Below are 20,770 nucleotides of genomic sequence, written 5' to 3'. Positions count from 1 at the left end.
ATGCAAAATAAATGGATGCAAATAATTGAAATTGCTAAGTAAAACATGATGCTACCATTATAAGCGAGTAAATAAAAGGGAGAAAGAAATGGTGGTTGGAAGACATACGCACATTATTACATATTTGCCCTCACATAGGATGGTCTGCATAAATGTCCAAATTAACCTAGCTATTACAACACCAAATAAATTAACTATACTAACTAATTACTTATTACAATTGAGAATTAATCTAGGTAATAATTTAACTAATTAATGAACAACATACTATTAAGCTTAATTTAACGGGCTACGGGGAACGAAGAATCACTTATGCATGAATGCGAATTTCCAACCGAGGATGCCTCGGTTTTACTGCCAGAACTTTTCTGTTTACAGTCAGAAAATTACTTTGTTTTCACCTTAAGTCTCTGTTCTGTTCTGCCATAAAAATGGCACTGCTTGGTAATGAGCCTCAACGGGTTCAATTAACGTCTGATTGAACCCAACTTGATTTTATTATCTTGTACTATGTTAGCCCTGTTTTATTAGCCTCTTTTAATTACCTTTCCATTCTTTAGTCATTTTGTCTAAAAAATGAGAATTAAGTCCTTTAAAAGGAGGAAAGTGTCAAACAAGAAGTTGTTTTGGGCATGAGAGAGATGTAATGCCTTGGTAATGAACCTCTGAAGAAATTAAACCATTAAGTATGGAAGGGTCTCTTTCTCAAGCGGAAACAACACTCGTTTGAAATGACTCTCAAAGAAAGAAAATGAAGAAATGAGGGAGAGTGCAGAGATGATTATGCAAAGGTGAACACAAGTATGAAAAGCATAAAATAAACGCTATCAACTCAAATAGGTTGGTGTCTAAGGCCTATACCACCAAACCTATGAGGACTACAACACTACAAGCATGCTATACAAAGAATAAATGAAGTAAACACCTTAAAAAAGTCCTAAAATGAGTAAAAACAGTGTTGGAATTAACTTGGAAAAGCTTGAAAAAGCTAGCTAAAATAATGAAGAAATGAAGCTAGTAAACAAACATAAGGAGGGGTGGCCAACCCCTCCATTTTTGAGACTTCAAAACCACATTTTTAGCCTCTGAAAAAACTATGAAAATCAGTGGTAAAAAGCTAGAAAAAAGTTGAGGAATAGGTGGGAAACACAAGGGCAAAAGCTTGGAAAACAAGGTTGAAAAAATGGTGGTTAACCCCTCCACCTTAGATAGCTTTAAGTCACAAGTTTCAGCCCATAAAAACATATAAAATAGTTCAAAAACAACAAAAAACGATAGGGGATAAGTAGTGTAGAAATGCTCAAAATTATACCTTTTGAAGAGAGGTAATTCTTTTGTGGACAAACCAACAAGTTCTCACTCTTAAGTGCTGAGATTTAAGCTCAAGAACCTCAGCAAGAAGAGCTAAAATTTTTGGTTTAGGAAGTGTAGAGAGAGAGTGTGTGTAGTTACAAGAGAGACAGAGAGACAGAGAGAGAGAGTGTGTGTGTGTTCTACAAGTTTTTGGCCTTTGATAATTTTTCTTACCCTAATTTCAAGAGAGGTGGTCATGTATATATAGAAAAACATGAGCCTCTGTCGAACATAGCTGTATAGAGACAGCTAGTGCAGTGCATGCACTTGGGAGGACAGTTATCAACAAAAGATCTGGCAGCCGAGAAACATGGCTAGTCGGCCATGAGATGGACGACTGACCACTAATTTTTGGCCAGCCGGCCACCTTTTGGCCTGCAGGTCTCTGGGTGGTCAGACTTGGAGAAATAGGTTTTTTGGTCCAAAGGTGGTATAAGGTTATGGGCTTTAAAACTCGAGAATCAAGACTTCTTGTTGAGAAAATTGAGCGTATACACAGCATAACATTTCATCATCAAGTGAACAAAATGAGGTGCCCAAGTCTTAAGAGTAGTAAAAAATGAGGTGTCTACAATATGCAATGCTAGTGCCAAAACATTTTATATCCTTTTTCTAAAACCATGCCATACCAAGTTTATATCACAAATTTCAAAATCATGTCATTTTCAATAGAAAACATATGGAAATCTAAAAAAGGTACAACCTTTCAGAGATATTTCATCCGCAGGAAACCGTCCAACGGCACCAAAGTAAACGTAGCCTATAGAAGCACTACTATTGCCATTTTATGGATATTTCGTCTACGGGAATCGGCACCTATGTATACGTAGCCTATACAAGCACTACTATTGTCATTTTACGAATATTTCATCTGTAGGAACCGGCACCAATGTATACGCGCATTTTTTGGGACTTTCACTCTGGGCACACAGACCAACTTGATTTGGTGATACATACCTCTTTCCCACGTTCACCTATTTTTCTCAAAATCATATACATTTTCAATGTATTAAATAAGAAACAATGTTCAATGCACATGGCTGAAAAATGAGTTTTAGTTCACCTAATTCCCATGCAATTTATACAACACTCATAGCTATCCTTCACTAATAGCCCAAAATAGATATCTCTAAACAGATAAATAAATTTCACTAAAGATGCATTTTTCCAAAATCTCAAAAAGGAAGTGATAATACATATCCAACTCCACCCTCATCATTATTATCATTTCAATTTCACAATTTCCAATATCAATTCCATTTTCTCTTTACACAACATTTATATTTTAGGACAAAACCTCTTTCTCTTTGAAAAATCCATTTCAATGCAAGAAGTATCTCATTTCAATAGATATCAACCCCAAGTTCATAATCACAACCTTTTTCAAGAAACCATTTGAAAACTTCTCTTTTACATTTTGATCTCAAACCCTAGGTTTTTGCCCAAAACCCCCAAACTGCTATAATCTTTTGAAATAACAAATAACTAAGGTAAAACTCGTACACTAGTGTGAAGAATCCCTACCTCAAAGCTAGAAGACTAAGGAAAGAGTGGAGAAACCTCAAAGAAGCCGAAACCGACTTTTGTTCGGATGAAAAGGGAGCCCACAGTGTGTTCTACCTTTTTAACAACGGGAGTAGGGTGAAAAAATCACTAGATCTTAGTGTCTTTGAAGAGAGAAGGTAACTTTTAGAGAGCGAGTATCTAGATCTAGGGTTTTTGAAATGTTTAGAGAGAGAGAGAGTGAAATAGAAAAGTGACCCGAAAAGGTGGTTCTGGGATCTGATATATGCATAGACCGCTCAAGCGCAAGAAGTGACGCTTGAGCGTCCCAACACAAAAATAATCACAGCTCAAGTGCAGGAAGTGACGCTCGAGTGTCAGGACACAAAGAAAAGGGTGTCATCGCTCGAGCACAGGAAGTGACACTTGAGCGTAGAATACAAACTCTCAGAAGTTTTGCAGACTTGCCAAAGTGCTGGAAGTTGTCAAAGACCGTTCGAGCGTAGAAGCCAAATTCTGGGCAACAAGGTTTTTTAAAAACAAGCTACCAACCTATTTCAAACGCAACTAATCCATCCCAAAAGATAAACTCAAGAAGAAATAAGGGGAAACAAGACATGAACAACTATATAAGGCAATGAAATCGGGATTCAAAACATCAATGGCTCAGGTCTAAACCAGAATCGCTATAACCTCTCCCCCTTAAGGAATTTCATCCCCGAAATTTAAAATCAAACTTTAAAACTAAGTTTAAAGCAATTGCAACAATGATAGTAAGTTAAATTCATCACCATGACCCATCCACCAGTCATCCATTCTCATCAACAAGATAAACAAGTTCCCAATACTGAATATACAGTCCACATTTCCAAATCATACGTAATGTTTACATTACATTAACACAGCAAAATTCTCAATACATGCTCAAGTATCAACAAATAGGTATGGATACTTCTCACGGACTTTTAACTCACGGTCCCGAGTTGCTTCCTTAACCCTGTGATGCCTCCATAACACTTTAACCAATGGAATTGTTTTGCCTCTTCAGACTTGATCCCGAGTATCTAGGACTCTAACCGATCTCTCTCGTATAAGGCATTATCATCTACTCAAAAGTTAGGAATTTGAAGAAAGTCCAATGCCATCCTAAGTCTAAATCCTCTTTGGAAAGAAAAAAATAAAAATAAAAATAAAAATAAAAACATTCTAGGGTCTCGATCCAATGTCTTGATTACCTACAACATCCAAACCACCACCGAGTGCTTAAACTTCCAACGTAGGGAATAAGGAAACCACTCGCACACAAGGCTTTCACTCAACTCTCGTAGAATGAGAACGCAAAAAAAAAAAAAAAGCACATAATCGAACAAATGACATTACGACACATTAATTTCCGACAAATCCCAAATTTCCGGCAAAATAACCATCTAACACGTAACTAGCAACTCAGGCTAAATCACGAGACACTCCACCATATAAATAAAATAACCCCCATTTGAGTTTTAGAAAATTTTCCTATTTTATTCATATTTCTTGAAAATACCACATTTCTCAAAAGGTGTTCAATCTCGCACCACCCACAACCAAAATATCCCAAAGATTTTAAAATAGTGTTCTTTTTCGAAAACCATAAGTAAAATAAAAAATTAAAAAAAAAATCCAAGATTTCCTTTATTTTCATGATTTGTTAGATCTAGCTTTTATTAAATTGAAAACTAACTTTCTTGAATAAAGCCAAAAATTTAAGGCCATAACACCAAAAGAAACTTTGTTCCCCTCCCCCCCCCCCCCCCCTCAAAATCATTACCTCGACATTCCATTGGCAAACAATCACACAATCACCCAACAACACTCATTACATCCACGGTGATGCCACTATACCAACATAAGTTTCTACGATGACAATAATCCTTGGAAATTTTTGAGGTGCCAACAACACAATAAACACACAAAAAAAAAAAAAATAAATTTCACAACCACCACTCACATGATGGCGTAACAGCGCTCACAAAACCAAAATTCCTACCTGTAACTCCAACTTGATTACTATAAACCCACACTATGACACCGTTCAACTACACAACCCTCAGGCTCAATTCCAAGCTATACTCGAGATGACTATATGTCAACCATCCGAATATCAATCAACTGATCAGCTACATACAACAATTTCAAACTTGGCACCAAATACCAACGTTGGCCCAACTCACTATCTCCGAAACGAAGTTTCTCATACAGGCTCTCATATTTGTTGAATCACACCGTATTCCTCAAAGTTAACCCATATTATGTTTAATCCCAATTAACCTGTCACGTGCATGCCTATATAGCAAACATATCCTCATAACACACGTGTCCGAGCTGGACTCCTGAAGGCCGAAATACTTAAGCCGCACCTTTAGATCATCTCACACATATACTCGTGGCAACCAATACCTCGCAGTACACATACCCAAATCGATACGGTCAAAAAAATCCCGACATAGTTTATCAAACACTCTACACCATCCTACTACATCACTCGGAGTTTCACTTTCGAGCCAAACAATAACATACACACTCAAGTGATTCAGCACTATCGAACATTAGACCACTCTTATCAATTCATTAAATACATTATTGCCACACCAAGGCAACCTTCTGGGATAGTCCCATGATTGATCCTCTTCGACATATCATCTAACAACCACCAGCGCAGCACTGGTACACCACATAAAGTGAAATCCCATTGTTCACTACACACATCTCACCCTCAACCTTAACTAGGTTACTTCAATTCTTGTTCCTCATTCTGCCAATGTACCCTGAATTCCCCACCAGATTTATCACAACCGAAGTACGTAACCTTACTCTCTTACAACCAAAGGTTGCCTCATGGGTATAGGTAACTACAGAGAGCAACACTAATTTCTCGTAATGGTCAAGAATAGAATTCCACAAAAATACCCATCTTACAACTATGCCAACGATGCCGACATACTTAAACACCAATACCATCGACTTCTAATGTTCCCACAAGTATTTCCTAAAAGTTCCTTAAGAGCACTGGTTTCAACTACCATTTCTCCTTTTCTAACACCATTCAAGCCACACAAATACACTACTTGTAGCTCTTCACACTCAATACTAGACACAACAATACCTCAAGCTATTCACCCTTGAAAATAACACGCTATATTATACAAAACCGAGTGCCAATCACACACTTCACATCTCTTCAAGGAATTCTCACGACAATAGACCGAAACCTCTACCACGAACATAAAACCTATTAAGGAACGGTCACGAAATTACACACACTCGGCAAGTATAACTCTTCTCGCCCCATGGTAACCCTAACCAAGACACGCATCACTCAATAACCCTTCTTAATTTTAAAATATGGCTCACTAGCCATTACTTTCCCAAACCAAATCACATTTGTATATGTGCATCAATACGAAAATTTTCCAATTCCACAACAACTTATCATATTAATTAAACGTTGGAGTCATTACATGCTCCAATAATCCATGGAAATAAGCAAGCAAAGGTACATATATAAAGCAGCAGTTATGATGTCTCAACATCCCTAAGACACATTGGTTACACAACATAACATAATGATTACAAAATGATAGCCCACTAGTTATAAAACAAAATAACCAAACAAAACTACCCCACCGGTAATACCACCACTACCATCCCTCACTGGACGGCTAAAGTTGGTTATTCTCAAACCCAAGATACCCTAAGAGATCACAAGCTAAGGACAAGAACTGTTGATGTGTCCTAGCTGGCCACACCGGGAACAAACGCGTAATTCCCCACTAGAGGTCTGAGAATTTGGCTCTCCTGAAGCCCTCAAAAATCCAGCTTTCTTGGTTCCCATAACGGTATTGCCCCTGCCCGAAAGCATAAGGTTGGACCTGACTAGGTTGCGAAACACCCAAAGAGGTCCCTAATTGGGTACAAAAACTTTTAGCATGACCAGTTGATTGCACACCCAGCAAATAAGTGGTCCTCGAATACGTGACTGGTTTGAAGTCTGAACTGGTGAGAATCCCAACGACTGCTCCCCTAGTGAGGACTCAATCACTTCAAGTCCCGGCCAGCTAGATGATCCCGGTGGTGTAACTATTGATTGAGCCATCAACCCTGTCTTCTTCCTTTGTGGGTAACAGGAGACTTGTTGCCCAACTGGCCACAATTAAAGCAAGTGAAATCTCTATAGCGATCTCGATTTTGCCCCGACCTTCTTTATATCCCAAACTCGGATTTTGTGATTTAATATTGTATCCATGTATTTTTTCTCCTTTGACTCTTTGTATTTGAGTTTTAGAACATGTTGGGCGACTTTGGAACAGGTTGGTTGTTAGTTGGGTTAGATTGTTGTTGCCCAGATTTTGGCTTCTTTGAGCAAGGCTTTTTGCGCTCGAGCAAGAATTAGGGGTCCTCAGGTTTCTTTCCTAGACGCAGAATTTTTGGGTAGATGAAGTTCTTCGCTCGAGCGAGACTTCTTGTGCTCGAAAGAACCTTGTATTATTTTCTCCTTCACTCGAGCGAGGCTTCTTGCGCTTGAGCGAGGGTGTGCGTCTATGTGAAACCTGAAGGTTTGTATTCTACGCTGGAGCGAGGTTTCTTGTGCTCGAGCGAGTGTGTGCGTCTGAAAAACTTCTGAAGCTTTGTATTCTACACTTTGTGCTCGAGCGAGGTCACTTGTTGTGTCTGGTTGCTCGAGCAACAACTCCTTCGCTCGAGCGAAGACCGCGTATATCAATTCACAGCAGAGACATTTTACTTCACTTTTTGATTTCTTTTCATCCCAAAACCCTAATCCGGCTCCTTCTCTCTCTAAAAGTCTACTTCTCTCCACAAAACCCCTAGAATCTAAGGATTTCTACTCTACTCCCTTTGAGAAAAAGGTAGAGTAACTTGTGAGCTTCCATTTGATCCAAGAAAGTTTGAGTTTTGGGCATCTTCAAAGTTTCTTTTTTTTCTCCTTTGAGCTCATATACTTGAGGTAGGGATATTCTACTCTTTGATATGGTTTTTAACCTAGGTGTTTGTCATTTTGCATAAATGGTGGGTCTTGGGAAGATTTTGGTTAAACTAGGGTTTGAGCTTAAGATTTGAAAGAGGGTTTCTCTATTTTGGGTCATGAAAATCCATGTAGAGTATTGAAGATGGGATTATAAGGGTTAAAATGATGGAATCTAGACTTGTGTTTGGCATTTTGAAAAAAAAGAGAAAATTGCACTAATTTGTGTTAAATAATTATTATGTATAAATAATGAAATTGATAAGGGAAATTTGAAATTGGGAGGATGTGTAAATGAAAGGTGTAGTTGGATTTGATAAATCACTCACCTATGAAAAATTTGGCAAATTATCTATTTGATTAATTTGTTTATCTGTTTAGAAATATTTATTTTGGGTTATCGGTGGAGGATAGCTATGATTGTTGTAGAAACTGGATGAGGACTAGGTAAATTGAAACTAGTCATATGAATTATGTCATTGAATATGACGGTTCGATTAAATTGTTGAATGTGTGAATTTGGTAGTCATTGTATATGACACGCCTTTAAATGCATTGTATAAGTATCATTGCTTGGGAGGAGATAGGGGATGTACTCTATTGTTTGGGAGGAGATAGGGGATGAACTCCATTGATATTTAAGTTTTCCAGAGTGTCCAGGGTGAAAGTCCCGAAATCATATATGTATATACGTGCCGGTTCCCTCGGATGAGAATTCTGTAAAATGGCAAGGAAATTGAAGTGTTTGTATAATGGTTGCTATTGAAGTGTTGATAAATGAGTTGTAGCCTCACTTGGGATTGTATAGATAACAAGGGATTATATCTATGAGTTGATTTGAATAAATGAATAGAAATGGTTTGAGATATTGATGTCGTTATTGTTTAGTCATGAAAAGAGGATGTCAGTTGGTTTTAAGTGTTGAACAATTATCTAATGCTTATATCTTAGTTAAATCTCATCCATTGTGTTAGTGTATCTCTACTGGGCTTTGGCTCACCCTACTTGGGAAACCATTTTCAGGTACAGGTGACATGCCACCTCCAAGGGCATAGCTTGAAAGGGCGGGTATAGCGATCCCGGATTTACCCTTGTTGTACAGTGATCCGGACATGTGTCCGTGGATGTTTGTAGTTGATTAATATCTTGTTTACATCCTTTTTATTTCGCATTTGAGTTATGGGATGTGTTGGGAAGGCTTGTTACAGGTTGGTTGAGTTTAGAAACCAAAACTAGTTGCCTAGATTTTGACCAGTCCGCTCGAGCGGGAATTGCACCCATCCAGTATTTCCTATGCAGTGCTGGACGCTCGAGCGTGGGATTGGCCGCTCGAGTGGGGTTGTGTGAGTGCCGCTCGAGCGGGGAGTTGGAAGCTCGAGCGGAGGCCTGGTTCTGTAAAAGTTCTGCGAGTGTGTATCCGCCGCTCGAGCGGGATTGTTGACGCTCGAGCGGGAGTCTGTGAGTGACGCTCGAGCGGGGTGTTTGACGCTCGAGCGGGGCGACTGGGTTAAAGCTCCGTGTTTTGACTTTTCAAATCACTTTTTCACTTTCTCTTCTCTCTTCTACTTTTCCAAAAGCACCATTGTTGAGCCTCTCACTCTAGAACTCTACATTCTCTCTAGGTTTTGATCTAGTAGGAGTGATTTGCTCATCTTTGGCCTTTATAAAAAAGTTGTTGATCGTCGGGGGCTACCTTCTAATCTGAAAATTTTCGGATTTGGAGCACGTTGGGTTTTGTCATCTTCTCCTTTGGGGCTCCGGATTTGAGGTAGGGATATCCTACTCCTCTCTATGAATTTTGTCTTTAAATTTTAGCATTTTGAGATGTTGGGGTTGGTTTGGTAATTTTGTGAAAGTTTGGGGCTTTTGTGTTATTTTACAAAAGTTGGGGTCTTATCTATAATGAACCTAAATGCACGTTTGGCATAGAGAAATGGAACAAATGTTGAATCATTGAAGAAAATGAGACCTAAGGGTTGGAATGTTAATTATGGAAATTGACCTAATTACATTGGTTGATTAATTTGTAAAATTAATTGTTGGAAATGAGGAATTGATTTGAGAAATGTGGAAATTGAAAAGGGGAGGGGTTAAAGGGTGTAGTTGGATTATTTATCGCTCACCTAGTTGAAATGTTGATTATATATCCATTGTTGCATTTATTTTCTGTATAGAAATAACTACTTTGGGCTATCGGTGGAGGATAGTCGTGATTGTTGTAGACAATGCATGATGATTAGGCAAACTGAGACTAATCATTGGAATGTGTCATTGAGATTGACGGTGAAAGAATACATTAAATTTATGTATTGTGTGATGATGTGTATAATTGTTGTTTATATGCATTGTGTTGTGTTGGAGGAGATAGGGGATGTACTCCACGGTTTAGGGAAAGATAGGGGATGGACCTCTAAACCGGATGTGTTGAGGAGGAGATAGGGGATGGACTCCATAGATAGAGCTCATATGCTTATCTATTAATGTGTTGACAGAGCTCATATGCTTGTCATTGGAAGTGTGATAGTGCTCATATGCATATCTGTGGAAGTGGTGATATAGCTTGTATGCTTATCTGTTGTTGTGTGACATAGCTAGTATGCTTATCTAATATGAAATGGGAAGTGTTTGATATGAGTTACTGTCTCATATGAGTTGTTTGGCCAGGTTCTGAGCCATGATTGTAAATTTGAGAATTGAAAGGAATTGGAAAATGAGTTGTAATATGGACTCGTATGTCATGAAAATATAAAGTGTGATAAGGGAAGGTATCAGTGTTGACCAACTATCAACTGCTAATCTTTTAGTCATTGTTCATATTTGGTTTAGTGTATTTCTACTGGGCTGTGGCTCACCCTATATGGGAATATCATTTTCAGGTACAGGTAGCATGCCACCTCCAAGGACGTAGCTTGGGAGGCTAGAGGCGGACACATTTTTGTTGTCTTATTTTTGATGTATTACATGTAAATTCAAGCCAAGGGCTTAAGGTGTAATTGAGTTAGTACTCTTTTGTTGTAACCAAGTGTTAACTTGGAAAGCTGTAAGCCTTTAGGGCATTTGCTTTTGTCGTTAACATGTAATACTTTTTGTAATGAAACTCTGATAAATGGAAGAATGTGGAACTTTTATATATCAATGCATGTCTTTATTGATGGGTTTTATGTTATTATTTTGAGGGCGTTACAGCGGGGCTGAAGGCTCTATTTGTTTTGTTATTTTTATGTTTATATGTTTTCCTTTTAAGCTGAGGGATTTAATTGTAAAGCGCTTATGACTCTCTCTTTTATTGTAACCAAGTTATCTCTTGGAACGATGTAAGCCCGTAGGGCATTTCTTTTGTTGTTACTAATTAGTGTTGCATGCTGTGGTTTCAGAATGAATATTTCTGAAAGTGTAATGCATGTAATCTTTTTGTAATATAAACTCTGATGAATGAAATTAATACATTTCATATTATGTTCGTGAATCTCTTGGGTTGATTTATACCATTTTTTTCTAGGGCGTTACAACTTGGTATCAGAGTGTACCGGGTTTGAATGCTTTGGGTACGTGGGAAGTGGTTGGTACCACAATGGGTTTGTCTCGCTTGTTAGCGACTTAAGTATGGATGATATGTGCTTATATGATAACATGTTTATGTGACTATATGGGTGTGGGATTTAATTTCTAGGATGTTGATCGGGTCCATGGGTTTCTGGGAGTCCTATTGGAAAGGCACTTGATCACTGCCATTTCTAACTGGAACTCAAGCAACGCCACGGGACGGTCATTATCCGAAAATGAAATTCGTATGTATTTATGTGATTATGTGCTTATGTGGAGTGAATTACAGTTGTCCATCGAATTAGAACGCGAGTGAGATAGCTTCGGCACATTTGTAAATGTGCTAATCTCTTTTGTTACCTTTATTAGGATGTCAGGATGAGGTCGTGGTGGTAGGCGTGGTAGGCCTAGGAGGCACGAGATGCCGATACCGGATGAGATTCCGATGCAGGAGGAGGGAGTTGGTCAGGCCAATGTGGCCAACCTAGTAGGTCAACAGGCCATGGGCGCCTTAGCCCGTGAAATGGCCGGAGCATTGAGGGAATCTATGAACATTCTCAGGGCTGAGAACCAAGTCCAGGCCGAAGTAGCTGAACCAAAGATGTCTTTTCTGAAGAGGGAGTTCTTCTGGTCGAATTCGGACGAGTTTTTGGGTGACCCTAAGGAGCCACTGAAGGCTGACTAGTGGTTGGAGCAGATGACGAAGACATTTGAGATGTTCGACATCGAGGATGGAGGTTTGACAGTGACCGTGGCGTCCTTCCAGCTGAAGAGAGACGCGGGTTAGTAGTGGAAATATGCGCGGGGGCACATTGATGGGACTTGTGAAGCCTTTGTTGAAGCTTTTGAGGACAAGTACTTACCTGCTATAGTGAGGGAAAAGTTGAGGGATCAATTCTCCAAGTTGGTGCAGTTGAATACACCAGTGGCTGAGTTTGAGGCCACCTTCACTAGCCTATCTAGGTTTGCACCAGAGTTAGTGGTGACCAAGGAGTGCCGATGTTTGGAGTTTGAGAAGAGATTGAGGACCAGACTCATGTTTAGAGTTACAGAGTCCATGATTAGGGACTATAGGCGCCTTGTGGAGGCTGCAGCCCATCTTGAGACTATTATGCATACGGAGGAGGAGAGGATGAGGGGCTCCAAGAGGAGTCAGGATAAGCAAGGGGGCAGTAAGAAGCAGAGGGGTTCTAACCCTCAGCAGTCCCAGGGAGCACATTCGAGGTCTACCTTTCCAGTGCCAAGTTTGGGTTCTGGGAGAGGTGGTCAGGGAGGCTTTACTTGTTTCAAATGTGGTCAGTTGGGCCACAAGTCTCCAGCTTCCCACTAAGGGGAGGAGGGCAGTGAGCTGCTTCATCTTCGGCTCGTTCTCAGGGCTAGAGTCAGGGTAGAGGCTAGTCGCTCACTTGTTATTAGTGTGGGCAGTCGCGACACTTGAAGAGGTTTTGCCCACAGTTAGGTGGCACACCAGGTGCATCTGGTTCGAGGCAGACACAGAGTCACCAGCTAACGCAGTCAATACAGGCCTCGAGGGCCAATCAGGGAGCCTCTTTGGCTCAGTCAGTGTAGCAGTCTTATGCTCCGAGGAGTGAGCAAATAGATCAGAGACCTACAGGACACGTGTATGCTGTTACCGTGCCAGATCTTGTGCCAGCTCCATCTGTTGTGAGAGATACCTTTTTGTTTTGCAACTCGGTTGCTAATGTGTTAATTGATACGGGTGCATCCCATTCATTTATTTCGTCAGCATTTGCATCTATTTTGGGATTAGAGTTGGTGCTGTTATCATATCCTATTTGTGTTATGTCACCTGTTGGGGGTGAGATGGTTTTGAAACAGGGGTGTCGATGTTGTGATATAGAGGTCGCCGATCGCCGGCTTCCCTTTTTCTTTTGTATTGATGGACATGTTTGGTTTTGATGTTATTTTGGGTATGGATTGGTTGTCGTCATACTGAGCTGTTATAGATTGCTACCATTAGAGGGTTACTGTATGTACCATGAGCGGTGATTACTTTTATTTCTTGGGAGACCGGGTGGATAGAGCCTTATCACCGGTATATGATTTGCGTGGGAGGAGCGAGCTTTGTTGTCTTCTTGCTAGCTTTGTGAGTAGTGAGTGTGATGAAGTTCAAGTTGAGTTGCCAAGTGTGGTTAGTGAGTACTCGAATGTCTTTCCCGAGGATCTTATTAGTTTACCACCTCACCAAGAGATCGAGTTCTCTATTAATTTAGTGCCTGGCATGACACCAATTTCCATGGCACCATATTATTTTGCCCCTGCTAAGTTGAGTGAGTTAAAGGTTTAGCTCTAGGAATTACTAGATAAGGACTTTATTCTCCCTAGTACTTCGTCTTGGGGAGCACCGACCCTCTTTGCTAAAAAGAAAGATGGGGCTTCGAGACTTTGTATTGACTACCGAAAGTTGAACCGAGTTACGGTTAAGAATAAATATCCTATGCCTCGTATAGATGATCTGTTTGATCAGTTGAAAGGGTCTCGTTGTTCTTCAAGATAGACCTAAGATCGGGTTACCACCAGTTGAGGGTCAGGGAGGAAGATATCCCGAAAACGGCATTCCGTACGCGGTATGGCCACTATGAGTTTCTTGTTATGCCTTTTGGGCTAACCAATGCCCCAGACATGTTTATGGACATGATGAACCAAATCTTTTGAGAGTTCTTAGATCATTTGTTAGTCATCTTCATGGACGACATTTTGATTTACTCACCATCTGAGGAGGAGCACGAGGAACACTAGCGAGTGGTGCTTGAGTTGCTTAGAGCCCATAAGCTGTATGCTAAGTTCAGAAAATGTGAGTTCTGGCTAAGAGAGGTGAAGTTCTTAGGCCATGTAGTATCCGGGGAATGGGTGACTGTAGATTCATCCAAAATTGAGGAAGTGTAGGATTGGGCACAACCTAAGAATGTTTTCGATATTCGTAGTTTCTTAGGGTTGGTCGGGTATTACCGACAGTTCGTGAAGGATTTCTCCAGATTAGCTTCGCCTTTGACTAGATTAACGAGGAAATGGGTCAAATTTTTGTGGAGTGAGACTTGTGAAAAGTCGTTCCAAGAGCTTAAGGTTAGACTTACCACCGCTCCAGTCTTGATTCTTCCAGAGAGAGGTTTGGACTATTCTGTGTATTGTGATGCCTCACGAGAAGGTTTGGGTTGTGTATTGATACAAGGAGGGAAAGTAGTAGCCTATGGCTCACGACAGTTGAAAACACACGAGAGGAACTACCCTACTCATGATTTAGAGTTAGTAGCTATGATTTTTTCCTTCAAGATTTGGAGGCACTATCTGTATGGTGAGAGATTTGAGGTGTTTTTTTGATCATAAGAGTCTGAAATATCTGTTTACATAGAAGGACTTGAATTTGAGGCAGAGAAGGGGGATGAAGTTCATTGAGGATTATGATTTCGAGTTATATTACCATCTGGGGAAGGCCAATGTAGTGGCCGACGCCTTGAGTAGGAAATCTATCGGCAGTGTAGCTTGTATTGCTATTTGGGAACGGGAGATGTTGGGTGCTCTTAGGGAATTCGACTTGCATCTGGGCGAGTCTGTCGAATCTGCGGCCTTGTTTTCTGTAGTTGCTCAACCTACACTTGTGAACCAAGTGTTAGAAGCGCAGAGGGGTGACTTTGAGGTAGAATACCTTTGGAAGAAGATCTCCAGTGGGAAGATAGAAAAGGGTTCGACTGTGTATCCCGACCTGAGTGTGAGATACCGTGATCGCTTGTTTGTGCCAGGGTCTTACTAGGAGGAAGTACTCCAAGAGTTTCACCATTCATGCCTTGCGGTGCTTCGGGAGGCATAAAGATGTGTCATGATCTGAGTCGCTAGTTTTGGTGGAGGGCTATGAAGAAGGATGTGGTAATGTTTGTATCGAAGTGCCTTACTTGTCAGCAAGTGAAGGTCGAACATCAGAGGCCAGCGGGTTTGTTGCAACCCTTGCCTATAGCTGAGTGGAAGTGGGAGCATGTCATGATGGATTTTGTTGTGGGCCTTCCGAGGACTCAACGGGGTAGCGATGTCATTTGGGTGGTAGTTGATCGACTGACCAAGTCGGCACATTTTATTTCTATGCGCGTAAGAGATTTAGTAGATTACCTTGCTGATTTGTACATTTGGGACATAGTGAGGTTGCACGGGGTCCCTCTGACGATTGTTTTAGATAGAGATCCGCCTTTCACTGCCTGGTTGTGGCAGAGTTTGCAGAGTGCCTTGGGTACTAGATTAACCTTTAGCATGGCTTACCATCCTCAAACAGATGGGCAGTCTTAACGTACTATTTAGATCCTTGAGGATATGCTTTGAGGTTGTGTTCTTGACTTTAAGGGGTCGTGGAAGAGACACTTACCCTTAGTGGAGTTTGCCTACAATAATAGTTTTCAATCGAGTATTGGCATGGCACCGTTTGCGGCCTTGTATGGCCGACCGTGTAGATCTCCAGTGTGTTTGGCCGAGGTGAGTGATGCACCTTTGTTGGGCCCGGAGTTGGTACGGGAAACGATGGAAACGGTTACACTTATCCGTAAGAGATTGATTATGGCCCAGAGTCACCAAAAGAGTTATGCCAACCGTAGGAGGAAACCTTTGTCATTTGAGGTGGGTGATCATGTCTTTTTAAAAATATCACCTAGACGGGGTGTAGACACCCCATTTTTGACCGACCTTAAGACTCATACGTCATCGATTGAGCGCTCGGTGATTGCGTATGTTGTGCTCGTTCTGAGGTTTCGGAGTTTTGGCTAAGGTCCTTACCTCCGGACCTCGGGACCCTTTTATGCTTTGCCTCGGTTTGCGGACCAGGTCTTGCTTTCTCTTTCTGGAGGGAGGGAGAGGTCTTGTAGACCATCTCTCAGTGGCCGTAGGCTACTTTTCGTGGTCACGCCTCGGTTCGAGACCGCTTAACATTCTCCGTTTGGCACTGTTTTTGGCACACACCTTGTTTCCTCTGTCTAGAGGGACACTGCGGCCCAGGAGACCACCTTTGTGGTCGCACGCCACTTTTGGTGCTTAACAGCCTGTTTTCGGGGCACCTGGCCGCGCGTTTTGCCCCCTGAACCCTCGTTTTGCGTCGGTGTTGGTTCATTTTTGGCATGAACCTTGTTTTCATTGTTTGGAAGGTGGTACAAGGGTGGGAGACCACCTTTTCTCCTTGGAGACCACTTTTCCCCGCCAGTCGATTTTCTTGTCGGGAAACTGGTCTCCTTGATTTTTGAGCCACATTTGCTAGTCTCCCACCATACCACTAGCTTGCATTCAATGGAGAGACCATCAAATGGGCTGGCCGACCAACTTTTTTTTGAGAGACCACTTACCTTGGTTAGCCGACCAGGGGAAGTGGTCGGCCGACCACCTTAACTGGTCGGCCTACTCTCTCCAGTTTTGTCTTTGTGAGTTGTTTCTAGCTGGAAGGCACAGACTATATCCTCCATACACGTGTATAGAGGATTTCCACCCTTGCTCTAGCTTCTTGAGAAAGCTTGAACCCTTGCTCTAGCTTCTTGAGGAAGCTTAAGCCTTTGCTCCTCTATAAGACAGGGCCTCTCTCTCCTTATATCAGGTTCATATTTGCTTAAGGAAAAACATATATATCTCCCTCTATATCTCTTTATTTTGGGTTCAAAAAGGGCATTGTTCTTGACCTATTACACACAACCTAATAAGTCTAACACCTTCACCTTGTTACCAAGCTGCTGGAGGGTCTTGAGAGAGCTCAAAGGTTGGGTTTTTGGTCCAGAAACTTGCTGGTTTTTGCTGAGATTCAAGGGTAATCACTTTTCCCTATTTTGAGCATTATTTTGATCCTTCTCTTAGCCTCATTTGCATGCTTATTTGAGCTTTGTTGTCAACTGAAAAAAGGTTCATAGTTAAGTGATTGTTATGTTTGTTTAAGACTCTTTTGGTGTTGGGGGTTGTCTACCCTCTTGCATGCTTTATTTAGCTTTGTTTTGTGCCATGCCATAAGGCATTTGAGCTAGTCTTTGCTTGGCCCTCCTACCACTGAAATCCAGTGGATTTTCAGTGGTGAGAATGTTGTTTTGAGGGCCAAAGTCAGAGAGGGGTGACCCTCTCTCTTGTTGTCTTGTCTACTAGCATTTTTGGCCTTACAAAGGAGCCTTTGTTTTCAGACTTCCAAGCCTTGGTTCAAGCCCCTTTTGGTGACTTTTAGGGCCTTCCTAGGCTCTGTCCAGAGTTGGTGTTGTCATCTAGGGTTCGCCTCTTGAATGTGTAGAATAACCCTCTCCATAGCTTATCAAAGGAGCATGTCATTCTTGCTTGTATTGGTCATGTTTTAGTGGGTTTTTGGTCATTATTTGGTATGTCATACCTCTTTCTTTTGCTAGTTTAGTGGCCTCTTGAATGCTTAACATGCTTGTAGTGTAAACCATGCTCACTAGCTTACATTGCATGTGGGTTTGGCCCTTGATTCTAGAACATTTTGGCGATGCTCTAAACTGATTTTGTTCATATTTTGGGCTGCCTCTGCTCTGGTTTTAGGCCTCTTGGTCGAATGATGCTTGCCATGCATACTTGTAGTGTAATATCCTTGCCTAGCCTTGAGTTTCGGAGCCCCTTGCATGCTTAACTTGAGGTGTTTCCATGTCTTGGCATCATTGAGTATGTTATTTTAGAGCCTATTCTTGTGCCATGTTCCCTTGTTTTCCACTCTTTAAATGCGTTTAAGAGTTATGCTTGTATACCTCATTTGTGGGCCATTGCATGAGCTTCATTTTTGTGCATTTCAAGCCATCATCTTAGTCCATTTTGCCACTATTTTGGGCCTGCATAGGGACTGTTTGGGGTTGGTTTGTTCATCTGGGCATTGCTTTGCATACCTCTAGTGTAATGCACTTCACTAGTTTCGGTATTTGAGCCATTCAATATGCATAACATGAGTTGTTTGCATGATTCGGGACCATTTTGTATGTCATTTCAAAGCTGGAACATGTGTTGTTGTATGCCATATTTCATCCTTTCCATGCTTTCATACAGTTGTATCTTGTGTCCTAGGCTTTGGGCCCTTCCATCTTGCATGTTTACATGAGTTTTGTTGCCTCATTTTCATCATGTATGGCCACTGATTTGGGTGCGGCTGAGGTCCATCCAACTTGGTTTAAGTCCATCTTGCATTGTGTATGCCATATAATCTATGTTATCGCTTGTTCGATCATTGCATTGCGTATGCCTCGTTCATAACATTGCGTATGTTAGTGCATTGTGTATGCATGCCATACAATCCACGTGCATTGAGTATGCCCTTGAATAGTCCATAGCATTGTGTATGCTAGTTGCATGCTTGCATGTCATCCTTTGCATGTTTGCATCACTTAGTCGCATTACATTTAGGATTGCATACAAGAGTTGCATTTGTATATGCCATGCCATTCTACTTGTTGCATTGTGTTTGGAATAGGAGTTAGTCCAAACATGGGAAACGAGAAACGTTTCATACTCCAAGTGATGAAACGTGCCTCGATTTCCGGTCGCCGACACTCTTGACCATCCATGATGGAGTTGTTGGTTTTAGTTGCTTATATGTGCATTCATGTCCCATTGAGTCGTGCAATTCGACTCCTCGACCATCATGCATCGGGATAGGTGATTGGTGGACCAAGGATCGAGGACTACACTCCCTAGAGCTCATGCAATGATGGGGAGAATGGTTGGGCACACATATGTTGAAAATACCTTGCCTTCTCTCTCTCTTGCCTTTGTTGCAGAAAAAGCAGAAACCAGGAGAATGAACTGGTTGGCTGACCAGTTTTTCTGGCAGACCGACCACCTTTTCTGGTCTTCACCACCAAGGGTGGTCGGCAGGTGGTCTCCCTTGCCCATAGCTGGTCGGCAGCCTTCCCACAGCTTCCTTGGGTGGAATTTCATCTCTCTGGAGCCTCGTGCAACTTTCTGAAATCAATTGCAAACAAAGGTGAGTCGAGGCATCACGATGGATTTCCCGACAAGGCGACTCGAGCATGCATGCATCCTTTATCATTCAAAGCAGAGCTGAGGCAGCCCATTTTACATAGTTTGCATGGTACTTTAGTTAATTTGTTAATTAGCTAGTGTTGTGTAATAATTAGTTAATTCGATTCTGTATTATTTATTCGGACCCTCTGAGAGAGGGCAATGTTGTAATAAGTGTGCGTGTGTGTGATGTATGTCTTCCAACCCCACGTCTTTCTCCCTTTCATTTACCAGCTTATGGTGGTTAGTTTTAGGGCACGTTTCAATTAGCATCCTTATGCTCGTATGTTTGCATCCATTCATCTGTTTTGCATGCACCGGGCTCGGCGCATCATACTAACTGCATCGTATTTCAATTCCAAGTTGAATACATGTAACTTGTAGCATCTCATATGCCATCTTAGAATAGCCGAGCCTATCTTAGTTGCATTCTTGCATGTGTTGCATTAGGCATCTTAGCATAGTTAGGATTCATGCATGTTTTCTAATTAGCTTCTTTCTTTGGCTCGGAGTACTCGGTAAGAGTTTATGCTTTAGCATCCTTGCATGCGTGTGAGTGACTGCCATGATAGCATGCTTACCATGAGGCTATGTGCTTATGTGATATAACTGCCTGAATGCCTCTGGGTGAAGGTTGGGTTGCTTGAATTGAAATAATTTGCCGAAACCCGTGTTTTAGCCTACTTGCGAGTAGCAAACTTCAATCCATTTTCAAAACAAACGGATATGCGATGCTTTGTTCCAACTTAGGCAATCTAGTCTATACTTGTATGTTGTGCGCATCACGTAGCAATTCTAGGCTAATAAACCGAAATAAGAGCACATATGTTTTCAAAAACAAGATATCATGTTTAGTAGTGGCCGATCTTTGATCGGGCGAGCGGGGGTGCTCATTGCATGACCTTCCCCAATCGTACCCAAGTTCCCGAGCCGAGGTAACTTTGGTGATGATGGACACGTGGCCTTAGGCACGAGTCAGGGTTTCCTAAATTCCCTGAAAATAAAATATTTAGGTGGCGACTCTATATCTGGCAAACCAATCCATGTTTGGCACTTCTTTCTAAAAATCAGTTTTTCAAAACGATTTGCCGGATTTGGACTCTTTGGTGATTTATCAATCTCGTATTGCACTTTGCGAGATTATATTCAGAACCGTGACATCGAGTCCGAACTATAGTGAGCCTAATGAACAAAACGGGATTTTCCCGGGACGTTCGGGGACATCTACGCGGGGTTTGATGAGATTTGGAAAGAGTGGGAAGTTATCCCCTCGATTTATTGGCCCTTTTGGGATCCTTGAGCGGATTGGGGAGGTTGCCTATCGCTTGGCGTTGCCGCCATAACTTTTCGGAGTGCATGACTTGTTTC

Source organism: Camellia sinensis, chromosome 2 (genome assembly GCF_055761805.1).
Source record: "Camellia sinensis isolate YWXY chromosome 2, ASM5576180v1, whole genome shotgun sequence".
Classification (NCBI taxonomy): domain Eukaryota; kingdom Viridiplantae; phylum Streptophyta; class Magnoliopsida; order Ericales; family Theaceae; genus Camellia; species Camellia sinensis.
The sequence above is the reverse complement of the archived record's forward strand: the minus strand, read 5'-3'. Positions refer to the sequence as shown.